The sequence below is a fragment of the Mercenaria mercenaria genome, chromosome 6, assembly GCF_021730395.1.
Source record: "Mercenaria mercenaria strain notata chromosome 6, MADL_Memer_1, whole genome shotgun sequence".
Lineage (NCBI taxonomy): Eukaryota > Metazoa > Mollusca > Bivalvia > Venerida > Veneridae > Mercenaria > Mercenaria mercenaria.
Genome location: NC_069366.1, coordinates 22754203 through 22766676, shown reverse-complemented (window position 1 = coordinate 22766676; position 12474 = coordinate 22754203). Strand labels below are relative to the sequence as shown.

At 37.4% G+C, this 12474-nt stretch overlaps 1 protein-coding gene and 9 non-coding genes across 10 annotated transcripts in view; 7 read left to right on the top strand and 3 right to left on the bottom strand.

The window, feature by feature from the left end:
• LOC123549421 (lipopolysaccharide-induced tumor necrosis factor-alpha factor homolog) overlaps positions 1–12474 on the bottom strand; it is a 42883-nt gene that overhangs the window by 7404 nt on the left and 23005 nt on the right. The gene's annotated exons all lie outside the window — the stretch shown is intronic.
• Trnae-cuc (transfer RNA glutamic acid (anticodon CUC)) lies at positions 907–978 on the bottom strand. Its single transcript has one exon. It is a non-coding gene; the product is annotated as a tRNA-Glu (tRNA).
• Trnad-guc (transfer RNA aspartic acid (anticodon GUC)) lies at positions 1088–1159 on the top strand. Its single transcript has one exon. It is a non-coding gene; the product is annotated as a tRNA-Asp (tRNA).
• On the top strand, positions 1521–1592 carry Trnad-guc (transfer RNA aspartic acid (anticodon GUC)). The gene has a single exon. It is a non-coding gene; the product is annotated as a tRNA-Asp (tRNA).
• On the bottom strand, positions 3061–3132 carry Trnae-cuc (transfer RNA glutamic acid (anticodon CUC)). The gene has a single exon. It is a non-coding gene; the product is annotated as a tRNA-Glu (tRNA).
• On the top strand, positions 3242–3313 carry Trnad-guc (transfer RNA aspartic acid (anticodon GUC)). The gene has a single exon. It is a non-coding gene; the product is annotated as a tRNA-Asp (tRNA).
• Positions 3675–3746, top strand: Trnad-guc (transfer RNA aspartic acid (anticodon GUC)). Its single transcript has one exon. It is a non-coding gene; the product is annotated as a tRNA-Asp (tRNA).
• Positions 9026–9097, top strand: Trnad-guc (transfer RNA aspartic acid (anticodon GUC)). Its single transcript has one exon. It is a non-coding gene; the product is annotated as a tRNA-Asp (tRNA).
• On the top strand, positions 10712–10783 carry Trnad-guc (transfer RNA aspartic acid (anticodon GUC)). Its single transcript has one exon. It is a non-coding gene; the product is annotated as a tRNA-Asp (tRNA).
• Trnad-guc (transfer RNA aspartic acid (anticodon GUC)) lies at positions 11145–11216 on the top strand. Its single transcript has one exon. It is a non-coding gene; the product is annotated as a tRNA-Asp (tRNA).

Genomic DNA, 12474 nt, shown 5'->3' with positions numbered 1-12474 from the left:
AATAGCCTTTGAGGATAAATTAATAACCTAAATGCAATTTGAATGGAGGATGGTAACACTACACCTTGATATACTGATCCTTAACAAATGATAATAGAGAATATGTTTCAACAGGACATAATGCTCAAATTTTCCCCAGTTTACTTCCCACTATACTTTCTACCCAAATGCGACAACACTGCGAATATTCAACATGGAAGTGCAAGTCATTTGTAGTCTTATCTCGATGATCAGGGTCGCAGTCCGAATGCGTTCCGCACAGTAAACGCCTGCTTTCATGTTTGTGCAATTTGCCAGCATGCGCTTATGGCCAGATGTTGTTACTGAAACGCGACTTTGTATTGGTTGAAAAACGTGTAGGGAAACCCGTAAGAGTCAATGAGACATAAGTTGATTGGATGAAAATGTAATGTTTACAATCGAAAAATTTGTGTCAAAATCAAGCAATACAATGTTTTCTCTCCGAAAATTGGAATATTTTACAGGAGTCTGGCTGAATGCATAACTTTTCAATTGTCACTTTAGAATAGTAGGTCTCAGTGGGCATTTGACCTCTACACGCCATTCATCGAAGGGGGTAAGAGTGTTTGAAGAGAAATGGTAAAACATGGATCGGGTATGTGACAGAATCATTTCTTATGGCGGAAGCCTGTGGAAAAATCAATAGCAGCGCCTGACCTTACGAATAACGAAACATTCTCATTTATTAAAATTGAAAGTAAGGAACTTCTTTCGATTACACCACGGAAACACATTTCTCTTGTCCGCATTACTCAAAGTATTCCAAAGTCGATGTTTCGCGCACAGTGCGTCGCAGCATACCTAACAACACTCAGTCACTCGTCTGACATGTTGTCTGATAGAATTTGCATACTGTCCAGAAAAGACTTGAATGCAAAAATATATTTCCCAAGCGGGGAATCGAACCCCGGCCGCCGCGGTGAGAGCGCGGAATCCTAACCACTAGACCACTTGGGAAGTACTGTCTCCAACTTCATGATAATATGCATTTATTGATCAATAATCTCTATGCGGTCACGTTGGCTGACTATAATGTTAAGATAAAACTGCAAACAGTTTGTGTATCTCCTCGATAGTATAGTGGTAAGTATCCCCGCCTGTCACGCGGGAGACCGGGGTTCGATTCCCCGTCGGGGAGCTCTCGTTTTACACCACCTCTAGGCGACAGAAAAGTATATTTTTCATACTTAAAACTTGCTCAAACAATACTTAACGCTTAACTTCTGACGATTTGCGAATCTAAGTTAAATCGTGTACTGCACTTCCAAAGTTTCCCGAGAATACCGTAATAATGATTGTAACTAACCATTGGGCAGTCAAATACTAGTATTCTAAAGATTGTTTTGATTGACCAGTTCATTTTTGCTTCTATCCGCTTTCGCTTATCTTTGAAAGTACTGTATATTTGGAATAAAACACATTCGACATCTGTCCGAATAATAGCATGTTTACCACTGCGATTTTACTGATACGCTTTTACTTGTACACTTGACAATATCTCCTCGATAGTATAGTGGTAAGTATCCCCGCCTGTCACGCGGGAGACCGGGGTTCGATTCCCCGTCGGGGAGCATTCCTTTTAAGGTTCCAAAGCATAATATTTTTGACAAGAATCCGAGATTACTTCAAACATCTATATTAAGGTTCTTGTAAGCTGTTTAAGTTACCCCCATCAATTGAAATTCATTATTGCACTTATTATATGCTGTTCTTGTGTCCGCGACGTGTTTCGTACAGAACATCACACTTCTTTTACAGATAAATGTATTACTGTAGTCACTGCAGCGAAAATGTTAGAGTAGAGAATGTGCGCATTTCAAATGAATCTGAATTTATCAAACTGGAAGTGACCATAGGACAGATAAAATTACTCAATGTTTTCAGACAGCAAACACGTTTATTGCAGTCTGTTATTCATTTTGCTTTGAAAGCACTGTAAGACAAACAGTTATAACAAACTCCAAGAAAGTGAAATCCGTTTGAATTTCTGTACGGTGTAGATCGCGGACTGTAAAGTATATATATAAAAATTACGTTATGAAAGGAAATATCTATTTGGCCCAACACAGCAACTTCTCTAGAAAGTTTTACGTAGTTGTTCTGAATAATTTGGTTTGTCTGTTATGAAGAACAATAGCCTTTGAGGATAAATTAATAACCTAAATGCAATTTGAATGGAGGATGGTAACACTACACCTTGATATATTGATCCTTAACAAATGATAATAGAGAATATGTTTCAACAGGACATAATGCTCAAATTTTCCCCAGTTTACTTCCCACTATACTTTCTACCCAAATGCGACAACACTGCGAATATTCAACATGGAAGTGCAAGTCATTTGTAGTCTTATCTCGATGATCAGGGTCGCAGTCCGAATGCGTTCCGCACAGTAAACGCCTGCTTTCATGTTTGTGCAATTTGCCAGCATGCGCTTATGGCCAGATGTTGTTACTGAAACGCGACTTTGTATTGGTTGAAAAACGTGTAGGGAAACCCGTAAGAGTCAATGAGACATAAGTTGATTGGATGAAAATGTAATGTTTACAATCGAAAAATTTGTGTCAAAATCAAGCAATACAATGTTTTCTCTCCGAAAATTGGAATATTTTACAGGAGTCTGGCTGAATGCATAACTTTTCAATTGTCACTTTAGAATAGTAGGTCTCAGTGGGCATTTGACCTCTACACGCCATTCATCGAAGGGGGTAAGAGTGTTTGAAGAGAAATGGTAAAACATGGATCGGGTATGTGACAGAATCATTTCTTATGGCGGAAGCCTGTGGAAAAATCAATAGCAGCGCCTGACCTTACGAATAACGAAACATTCTCATTTATTAAAATTGAAAGTAAGGAACTTCTTTCGATTACACCACGGAAACACATTTCTCTTGTCCGCATTACTCAAAGTATTCCAAAGTCGATGTTTCGCGCACAGTGCGTCGCAGCATACCTAACAACACTCAGTCACTCGTCTGACATGTTGTCTGATAGAATTTGCATACTGTCCAGAAAAGACTTGAATGCAAAAAATATATTTCCCAAGCGGGGAATCGAACCCCGGCCGCCGCGGTGAGAGCGCGGAATCCTAACCACTAGACCACTTGGGAAGTACTGTCTCCAACTTCATGATAATATGCATTTATTGATCAATAATCTCTATGCGGTCACGTTGGCTGACTATAATGTTAAGATAAAACTGCAAACAGTTTGTGTATCTCCTCGATAGTATAGTGGTAAGTATCCCCGCCTGTCACGCGGGAGACCGGGGTTCGATTCCCCGTCGGGGAGCTCTCGTTTTACACCACCTCTAGGCGACAGAAAAGTATATTTTTCATACTTAAAACCTGCTCAAACAATACTTAACGCTTAACTTCTGACGATTTGCGAATCTAAGTTAAATCGTGTACTGCACTTCCAAAGTTTCCCGAGAATACCGTAATAATGATTGTAACTAACCATTGGGCAGTCAAATACTAGTATTCTAAAGATTGTTTTGATTGACCAGTTCATTTTTGCTTCTATCCGCTTTCGCTTATCTTTGAAAGTACTGTATATTTGGAATAAAACACATTCGACATCTGTCCGAATAATAGCATGTTTACCACTGCGATTTTACTGATACGCTTTTACTTGTACACTTGACAATATCTCCTCGATAGTATAGTGGTAAGTATCCCCGCCTGTCACGCGGGAGACCGGGGTTCGATTCCCCGTCGGGGAGCATTCCTTTTAAGGTTCCAAAGCATAATATTTTTGACAAGAATCCGAGATTACTTCAAACATCTATATGTCACAAATTGACATACGGGCCTTATTTTATCTGTATTGTAAATGCAGGTATTGCATCATCTTTTTGTAAATTTTTGAGTTATTGAGGTAAATGTCAGATTTCACGCATGAAATACCTCTCATGTTTTTCTGTATTTCATAACTTAAATTTCCATGTAAATTTCATTAAATTCTGTTCAGTAATAAGAAAGTTGATATTTTATAAACTTCAGTAATTTATGTTTTTATCCCCAAAACCACTATAATGGGCCTCAAATTGTCAATTTAAATTCGCGCCAAAGTAGTTAGATTTCCCGGCTATATCGTGAATCCCGTGAAAATGACAATAGTCATAGCTCACGGCTTAGCCGTGAATCCCATGAAATTTAGTATTTGGCGGGACATTATCCTTTAAATAGACTGGACTAGATATGCCTTGCGCACACCACCTTCCGACATTATAGACGAATCTATGTCTGAATTATTTTCTTGCTAGAAATTTATGCTCGATCGAGGTAAGAAATTTATTCGTTAGATTTTTGTATGATTTTTGCATTACGATTTTTATTTGGTAAATTTTTGTTCATTCTACAGAATTCTGTAACATTTACTTTTCGGCATATGATTTTGGCTAGTTTCGGTATGTCAGGATAATTTATTAAATTTTTCAGACTTTTGTAAATTATTTAGAAAGAGGAGTCTAAATGTTTCATTTATATAAGATGTAAAATTTGTACTGAAATTTGTAACATGATATTTATAAAGTACTTTGTTTCAAAAACTTATGTCAAACATTTCGTTATTATGGAACGCCATTACTGCATTGTATTGTTATGTATAAATTTATATGGCAAGTCTAGTACCATGTATGTAATATATTATTGTAATTTGTAATTGTGTGCCAGTCTATAGCACATCTAATTAATGTCCGTTGTAGTGTATGGCATTAGATATTATGTGGATGCCAACTCTCATATAACGTTTGATTTACATTGAATTTTGTTAATTTGTAGTTGTAAATAATGGCTGCAGTTTATCATGTCCGTATCTATAATGTTTCATCATTAACTTTTCATATCATTTCATACTTTAACTTTAGTCTTTTAAGTAAGTAATCTTTGTAATATGGAAGTAATAAGTGACGTATTTTAATTATGTGACGTTTGAACTTAGTAGCACGTATATTTTGTATAAGTAGCACGTATTATTTATGGGAGCCTACGGAGGTATGGTGTACCCAAAGGAGCAGTTTTATGCCCTGACTTATTTGTTTTGCTATGGTGCTTACCAATATGTTATATATTTTAGCTTCTTCCGCCAGACGATTTTTCCTGGTGATGTCATAACCGGAAGTACAATGCCCGAGGAAACTTTCTAAAAAATTTGGGGAAAATGAACCCCCAAAAAAAAAATTTTTTTTTTTCCCCCCAAATTAAAAGGGTTTTTCCGGACCGTCTTGCCGCATACCCTAAAAACCATCATGTTGACCGGCGGGAAAAAAAAGTCCCGGCTTTAAACAAAAAAATTTTGGGGTAACCCCCCCCCGGGGGGAAAAAACCGGGAAACAATAACCGGGAACGCCCCCCCCAAAAACTTTTTACAAAACCTTGGGTACGTTCTTTTAAACTTTTTTTTAAAAAAAACATTTTGTTTTCCCCCCGATATATTGGGGAAACCCCCTTTTTCCCCCCCGGGGTTGTTCCCCGGGGGGCCCTTTTTAACCCTTGGGAAAAAAATTTTTTAACAAAACCTGCCCCCAAAAATTAATTAAATTTAAAGCCAATAAATTGCTCCCCCCAAATTTTTCCCATAATCCTTAAAGATTCAAATTCAAAACAGTTTTAAAAATTTTTTTAACCTTCATTTTTTTTATTTTGTTTTTTTTAAAAATTATTTTGTAAAAAAAATTGAAACTGGAATTATGCATTTTTTTACTGCGATTTTAATACGCTTTCACTTTTCATTATAAAACTCCTCATGTTAATGAAAAAAACCCCGTGTAGGGGAGCCGGGGGGGCACCCCGGGGGCATTCCTTTTGGTTCCCAAAAATTTTAAAGAAAATTTTCAAAATTAATTAAATTTTAATTTTAAGTTCCCCTAATTTTTTTTTCCCCCTTTTTTTTTTTTTCCGCAGTTTTGGGCCCACCCTTTTTTAAAAATTAACTTTCCTACGAAAATTTAGGTAAAGGCGATTTAAAGAATTGAATTTATAAACGGGGAAAACCAAAAAGGGCAAATAAAAAACCAATTTTTTAAACCAAAAAAAATTATCCGTTATTTTTGCTTTTAAAGCATTGAAAAAAAAAAAAAATTTTAAAAGGGGAAAATTTTTTTTTTCGGTAAAGGGAATTAAAAATTTTTAAAAGGAAAAAATATCTATTTGGCCCAACCAGACTTTCTAGAAATTTTACGTAGTTGTTCTGAATAATTTGGTTTGGGGTTATGAAGACAATGCTTTGAGGATAAATTAATAACCTAAAGCATTTGAAGGAGGGGGTAACAAACCTTGAATACATCCTTAAAAATTAAAAAAATGTTTAAAAAATTGTAAAAATTTTTTTCCCCATTTATTTTCAAAGGCAAACCCCGGTTTTCAAATGGGGAAAAAAAATTTTTTGGGCTTTTTCCTTTTTGGCCATTTAAAAATGTTTCATTTTTTTGGGAATTTTCCCGAAACGCCTGCTTTTGTTTAACCCCTTTTTTGGAAAAATTAGGGGAAAAATAAAGTAATGGAAAATTTTTGGAAAAAAAGTTTTAATGAAAAATTTGTGTAAAAAAGTAATGTTTTCCCCGGGAAAAAAATTTTTCAGGGTTTCGGGAAAAATTTTTTTAATTGTTTAAGTTATTTCATGGGGGTTTTTTATTTCAAGGGTAAAGGGTTTTTTTGTGGAAAAAAGGTGGGGGGGGGGGGGGGGGGGGGGGGGGGGGGGGGGGGGGGGGGGGGGGGGGGGGGGGGGGGGGGGGGGGGGGGGGGGGGGGGGGGGGGGGGGGGGGGGGGGGGGGGGGGGGGGGGGGGGGGGGGGGGGGGGGGGGGGGGGGGGGGGGGGGGGGGGGGGGGGGGGGGGGGGGGGGGGGGGGGGGGGGGGGGGGGGGGGGGGGGGGGGGGGGGGGGGGGGGGGGGGGGGGGGGGGGGGGGGGGGGGGGGGGGGGGGGGGGGGGGGGGGGGGGGGGGGGGGGGGGGGGGGGGGGGGGGGGGGGGGGGGGGGGGGGGGGGGGGGGGGGGGGGGGGGGGGGGGGGGGGGGGGGGGGGGGGGGGGGGGGGGGGGGGGGGGGGGGGGGGGGGGGGGGGGGGGGGGGGGGGGGGGGGGGGGGGGGGGGGGGGGGGGGGGGGGGGGGGGGGGGGGGGGGGGGGGGGGGGGGGGGGGGGGGGGGGGGGGGGGGGGGGGGGGGGGGGGGGGGGGGGGGGGGGGGGGGGGGGGGGGGGGGGGGGGGGGGGGGGGGGGGGGGGGGGGGGGAAAAAAAAAAAAAAAAAAAAAAAAAAAAAAAAAAAAAAAAAAAAAAAAAAAAAAAAAAAAAAAAAAAAAAAAAAAAAAAAAAAAAAAAAAAAAAAAAAAAAAAAAAAAAAAAAAAAAAAAAAAAAAAAAAAAAAAAAAAAAAAAAAAAAAAAAAAAAAAAAAAAAAAAAAAAAAAAAAAAAAAAAAAAAAAAAAAAAAAAAAAAAAAAAAAAAAAAAAAAAAAAAAAAAAAAAAAAAAAAAAAAAAAAAAAAAAAAAAAAAAAAAAAAAAAAAAAAAAAAAAAAAAAAAAAAAAAAAAAAAAAAAAAAAAAAAAAAAAAAAAAAAAAAAAAAAAAAAAAAAAAAAAAAAAAAAAAAAAAAAAAAAAAAAAAAAAAAAAAAAAAAAAAAAAAAAAAAAAAAAAAAAAAAAAAAAAAAAAAAAAAAAAAAAAAAAAAAAAAAAAAAAAAAAAAAAAAAAAAAAAAAAAAAAAAAAAAAAAAAAAAAAAAAAAAAAAAAAAAAAAAAAAAAAAAAAAAAAAAAAAAAAAAAAAAAAAAAAAAAAAAAAAAAAAAAAAAAAAAAAAAAAAAAAAAAAAAAAAAAAAAAAAAAAAAAAAAAAAAAAAAAAAAAAAAAAAAAAAAAAAAAAAAAAAAAAAAAAAAAAAAAAAAAAAAAAAAAAAAAAAAAAAAAAAAAAAAAAAAAAAAAAAAAAAAAAAAAAAAAAAAAAAAAAAAAAAAAAAAAAAAAAAAAAAAAAAAAAAAAAAAAAAAAAAAAAAAAAAAAAAAAAAAAAAAAAAAAAAAAAAAAAAAAAAAAAAAAAAAAAAAAAAAAAAAAAAAAAAAAAAAAAAAAAAAAAAAAAAAAGTTGTTTGAAGAGAAATGGGTTTAAAAAATGGATCGGGTATGTGACAGAATCATTTCTTATGGCGGAAGCCTGTGGGAAAATCAATAGCAGCGCTGACCTTACGAATAACGAAACATTCTCATTTCCTAAAATTGAAAGTAAGGAACTTCTTTCGATTACACCCCGGAAACACATTTCTCTTTTCCGCATTACTCAAGTATTCCAAAGTCGATGTTCGCGCACCGTGCGTGCAGCATACCTAACAAAAACTCAGTCACTCGTTGACTGTTGTCTGATAGATTTGCATACTGTCCAGAAAAAACTTGAAGCAAAAAAAATTTTTTTCCCAAGCGGGGAACGAACCCCGGCCGCCGCGGTGAGAGCGCGGAATCCTAACCACTAGACCACTTTTGGGGAAATACTGTCTCCAACTTCATGATATATGCATTTATTGATCAATAAACTCTATGCGGTCACGTTGGCTGACTATAACGTTAAGATAAAACTGCAAACAGTTTGTGTATCTCCTCGATAGTATAGTGGTAAGTATCCCCGCCTGTCACGCGGGAGAAACCCGGGGGTTTGATTCCCCGTCGGGAGCTCTCGTTTTACACCACTCTAAAGGCGACAGAAAAGATATTTTTCATACTTAAAACCTGCCCAACAATACTTAACGCTTAATTCTGACGATTGCGAATCTAAATTGATCGTGTACTGCACTTCCAAAGTTTCCCGAGATACCGTAATAAGATTGTAACTAACCATTGGGCAGTCAAATCTTAGTATTCTAAAGATTGTTTTGATTGACCAGTTCATTTTTGCTTCTAATCGCTTTTGCTTATCTTTGAAAGTTAAAGTATATTTGGAATAAAACACATTCGACATCTGTCCGAATAATAGCATGTTTACCACTGCGATTTTACTGATACGCTTTCACTTGTACACTTGATAATATCTCCTCGATAGTATAGTGGTAAGTATCCCCGCCTGTCACGCGGGAGACCGGGGTTCGATTCCCCGTCGGGGAGCATTCCTTTTTTAAGGTTCCAAAGCATAATAATTTTTTACAAGAATCCGAATTACTTCAAACATCTATATTAAGGTTCTTGTAAGCTGTTTAATTACCCCCATCAATTGAAATTCATTATTGCACTTATTATATTCTGTTTTGTGTCCGCGACGTGTTTCGTACAGAACATCACACTTCTTTTACAGATAAATGTATTACTGTAGTCACCATGCAGCGAAAATGTTAGAGTAGAGAATGGTGCGCATTTCAAATGAATCTGAATTTATCAAATGGAAAATGACCATAGACAGATAAAATTTACTCAATGTTTTCAAACAGCCAACACGTTTATTGCAGTCTGTTATTCATTTTGCTTTGAAAGCATTGTAAGACAAACAGTTATAACAACTCCAAGAAATGAAATCCGTTTGAATTTCTGTACGGTTGGGAGATCGCGGACTGTAAAGTATATATAAAAATTACGTTATGAAAGGAAATATCATTTGGCCCAACACAGCAATTCTCTAGAAAATTTTACGTAGTTGTTCTGAATAATTTGGTTTGTCTGTTATGAAGAACAATAGCCTTTGAGGATAAATTAATAACCTAAATGCAATTTGAATGGAGGATGGTAACACTACAACCTTGATATACTGATCCTTAACAATGATAATAGAGAATATGTTTTAACAGGACATAATGCTCAAATTTTCCCCAGTTTACTTCCCACTATACTTTCTACCCAAATGCGAACAACAAATGCGAAATTCAACAAAAGGAAGCATTGTGTTTATCTCGATGACAGGTCGCAGTCCGAATGCGTCCGCACAGTAAAGCCTGCTTTATGTTTGTGCAATTTCCAGCATCGCTATGGCAGATGTTGTTACTGAAACGCGACTTTGTATTGGTTGAAAACGGGTAGGGAACCGGGGAGCCCAAAGAGACATAGTTGATGATGAAATGTAATGTTTACAATCGAAAAATTTGTGGCAAAATCAAGCAATACAATGTTTTCTCTCCGAAAATTGGAAATATTTTACGGGTCTGGGTGAATGCATAATTTTCAATTGTCACTTTAGAATGTAGGTCTCAGTGGCATTTACCTCTACAACGCCATTCATCGAAGGGGTAAGAGTGTTTGAAGAAATGGTTAAACATGGATCGGGTATGTGACAGAATCATTTCCTTAGGGCGGAAGCCTGTGGAAAAATCAATAGCAGCCGCCTGACCTTACGAATAACGAAACATTCTCATTTCCTAAAATTGAAAGTAAGGAACTTCTTTCGATTACACCACGGAAACACATTTCTTTGTCCGCATTACTCAGAGTATTCCAAAATCGATGTTTCGCGCACCGTGCGTCGCAGCATACCTAACAACACTCAGTCACTCGTCTGACATGTTGTCTGATAGAATTTGCATACTGTCCAGAAAGACTTGATGCAAAAATATATTTCCCAAGCGGGAATCGAACCCCGGCCGCCGCGGTGAGAGCGCGAATCCTAACCACTAGACCACTTGGGAAGTACTGTCTCCACTTCCATGATAATATTGCATTTATTGATCATAATCTCTATGCGGTCACGTTGCTGACTATAAACGTTAAGATAAAACTGCAAACAGTTTGTGTATCTCCTCGATAGTATAGTGGTAAGTATCCCCGCCTGTCACGCGGGAGACCGGGGTTCGATTCCCCGTCGGGGAGCTCTCGTTTTACACCACCTCTAGGCGACAGAAAAGTATATTTTTCATACTTAAAACCTGCCCAAACAATACTTAACGCTTAACTTCTGACGATTTGCGAATCTAAGTTAGATCGTGTACTGCACTTCCAAAGTTTCCCGAGAATACCGTAATAATGATTGTAACTAACCATTGGGCAGTCAAATACTAGTATTCTAAAGATTGTTTTGATTGACCAGTTCATTTTTGCTTCTATCCGCTTTCGCTTATCTTTGAAAGTACTGTATATTTGGAATAAAACACATTCGACATCTGTCCGAATAATAGCATGTTTACCACTGCGATTTTACTGATACGCTTTCACTTGTACACTTGATAATATCTCCTCGATAGTATAGTGGTAAGTATCCCCGCCTGTCACGCGGGAGACCGGGGTTCGATTCCCCGCCGGGGCGCATTCCTTTTAAGGTTCCAAAGCATAATATTTTTGACAAGAATCCGAGATTACTTCAAACATCTATATTAAGGTTCTTGTAAGCTGTTTAAGTTACCCCCATCAATTGAAATTCATTATTGCACTTATTATATGCTGTTCTTGTGTCCGCGACGTGTTTCGTACAGAACATCACACTTCTTTTACAGATAAATGTATTACTGTAGTCACTGCAGCGAAAATGTTAGAGTAGAGAATGTGCGCATTTCAAATGAATCTGAATTATCAAACTGGAAGTGACCATAGGACAGATAAAATACTCAATGTTTTCAAACAGCCAACACGTTTATTGCAGTCTGTTATTCATTTTGCTTTGAAAGCATTGTAAGACAAACAGTTATAACAAACTCCAAGAAAGTGAAATCCGTTTGAATTTCTGTACGGTGTAGATCTCGGAGTGCGCAGTATAATTAAAAAAATTACGTTATGAAAGGAAATACTATTTGGCCCAACACGCAACTTCTCTAGAAAGTTTTTTCGTAGTTGTTCTGAATAATTTGGTTTGTCTTTTGAAGAACAATAGCCTTTGAGGATAAATTAATAACCTAATGGGAATTGAATGGGGGATGGTAACACTACACCTTGATATACTGATCCTTAACAAATGATAATAGAGAATTGTTTCAACAGGACATAAGCCAAATTTTCCCCAGTTTACTTCCCACTATACTTTCTACCCAAATGCGACAACACTGGGAATATTCAACTGGAAGTGCAAGTCATTTGTAGTCTTATCTCGATGATCAGGGTCGCAGTCCGAATGCGTTTCCGCACAGTAAACCCTGCTTTCATGTTTGTGCAATTTTGCCAGCATGCGCTTATGGCCAGATGTTGTTACTGAAACGCGACTTTGTATTTGGGTTTAAAAACGTGAGGGGAAAACCCCTAAGAGTCAATGGACAAAGTTGATTGGATGAAAATGTAATGTTTACAATCGAAAATTGTGTCAAATCAAGCAATACAATGTTTTCTTTTCCGAAAATTTGGGAAAATTTTACAGGAGTCTGGGCTGAATGCATAACTTTTCAAATTTTCACTTTTGAATAGTAGGTCTCATGGGCATTTGACCCTACACGCCATTCATCGAAGGGGGTAAGAGTGTTTGAAGAGAAATGGTAAAACATGGATCGGTATGTGACAGAATCATTTCTTATGGCGGAAACCTGTTGAAAATCAATAGCACGCCTGACCTTACGAAAAACAAACATTCTCATTTCCTA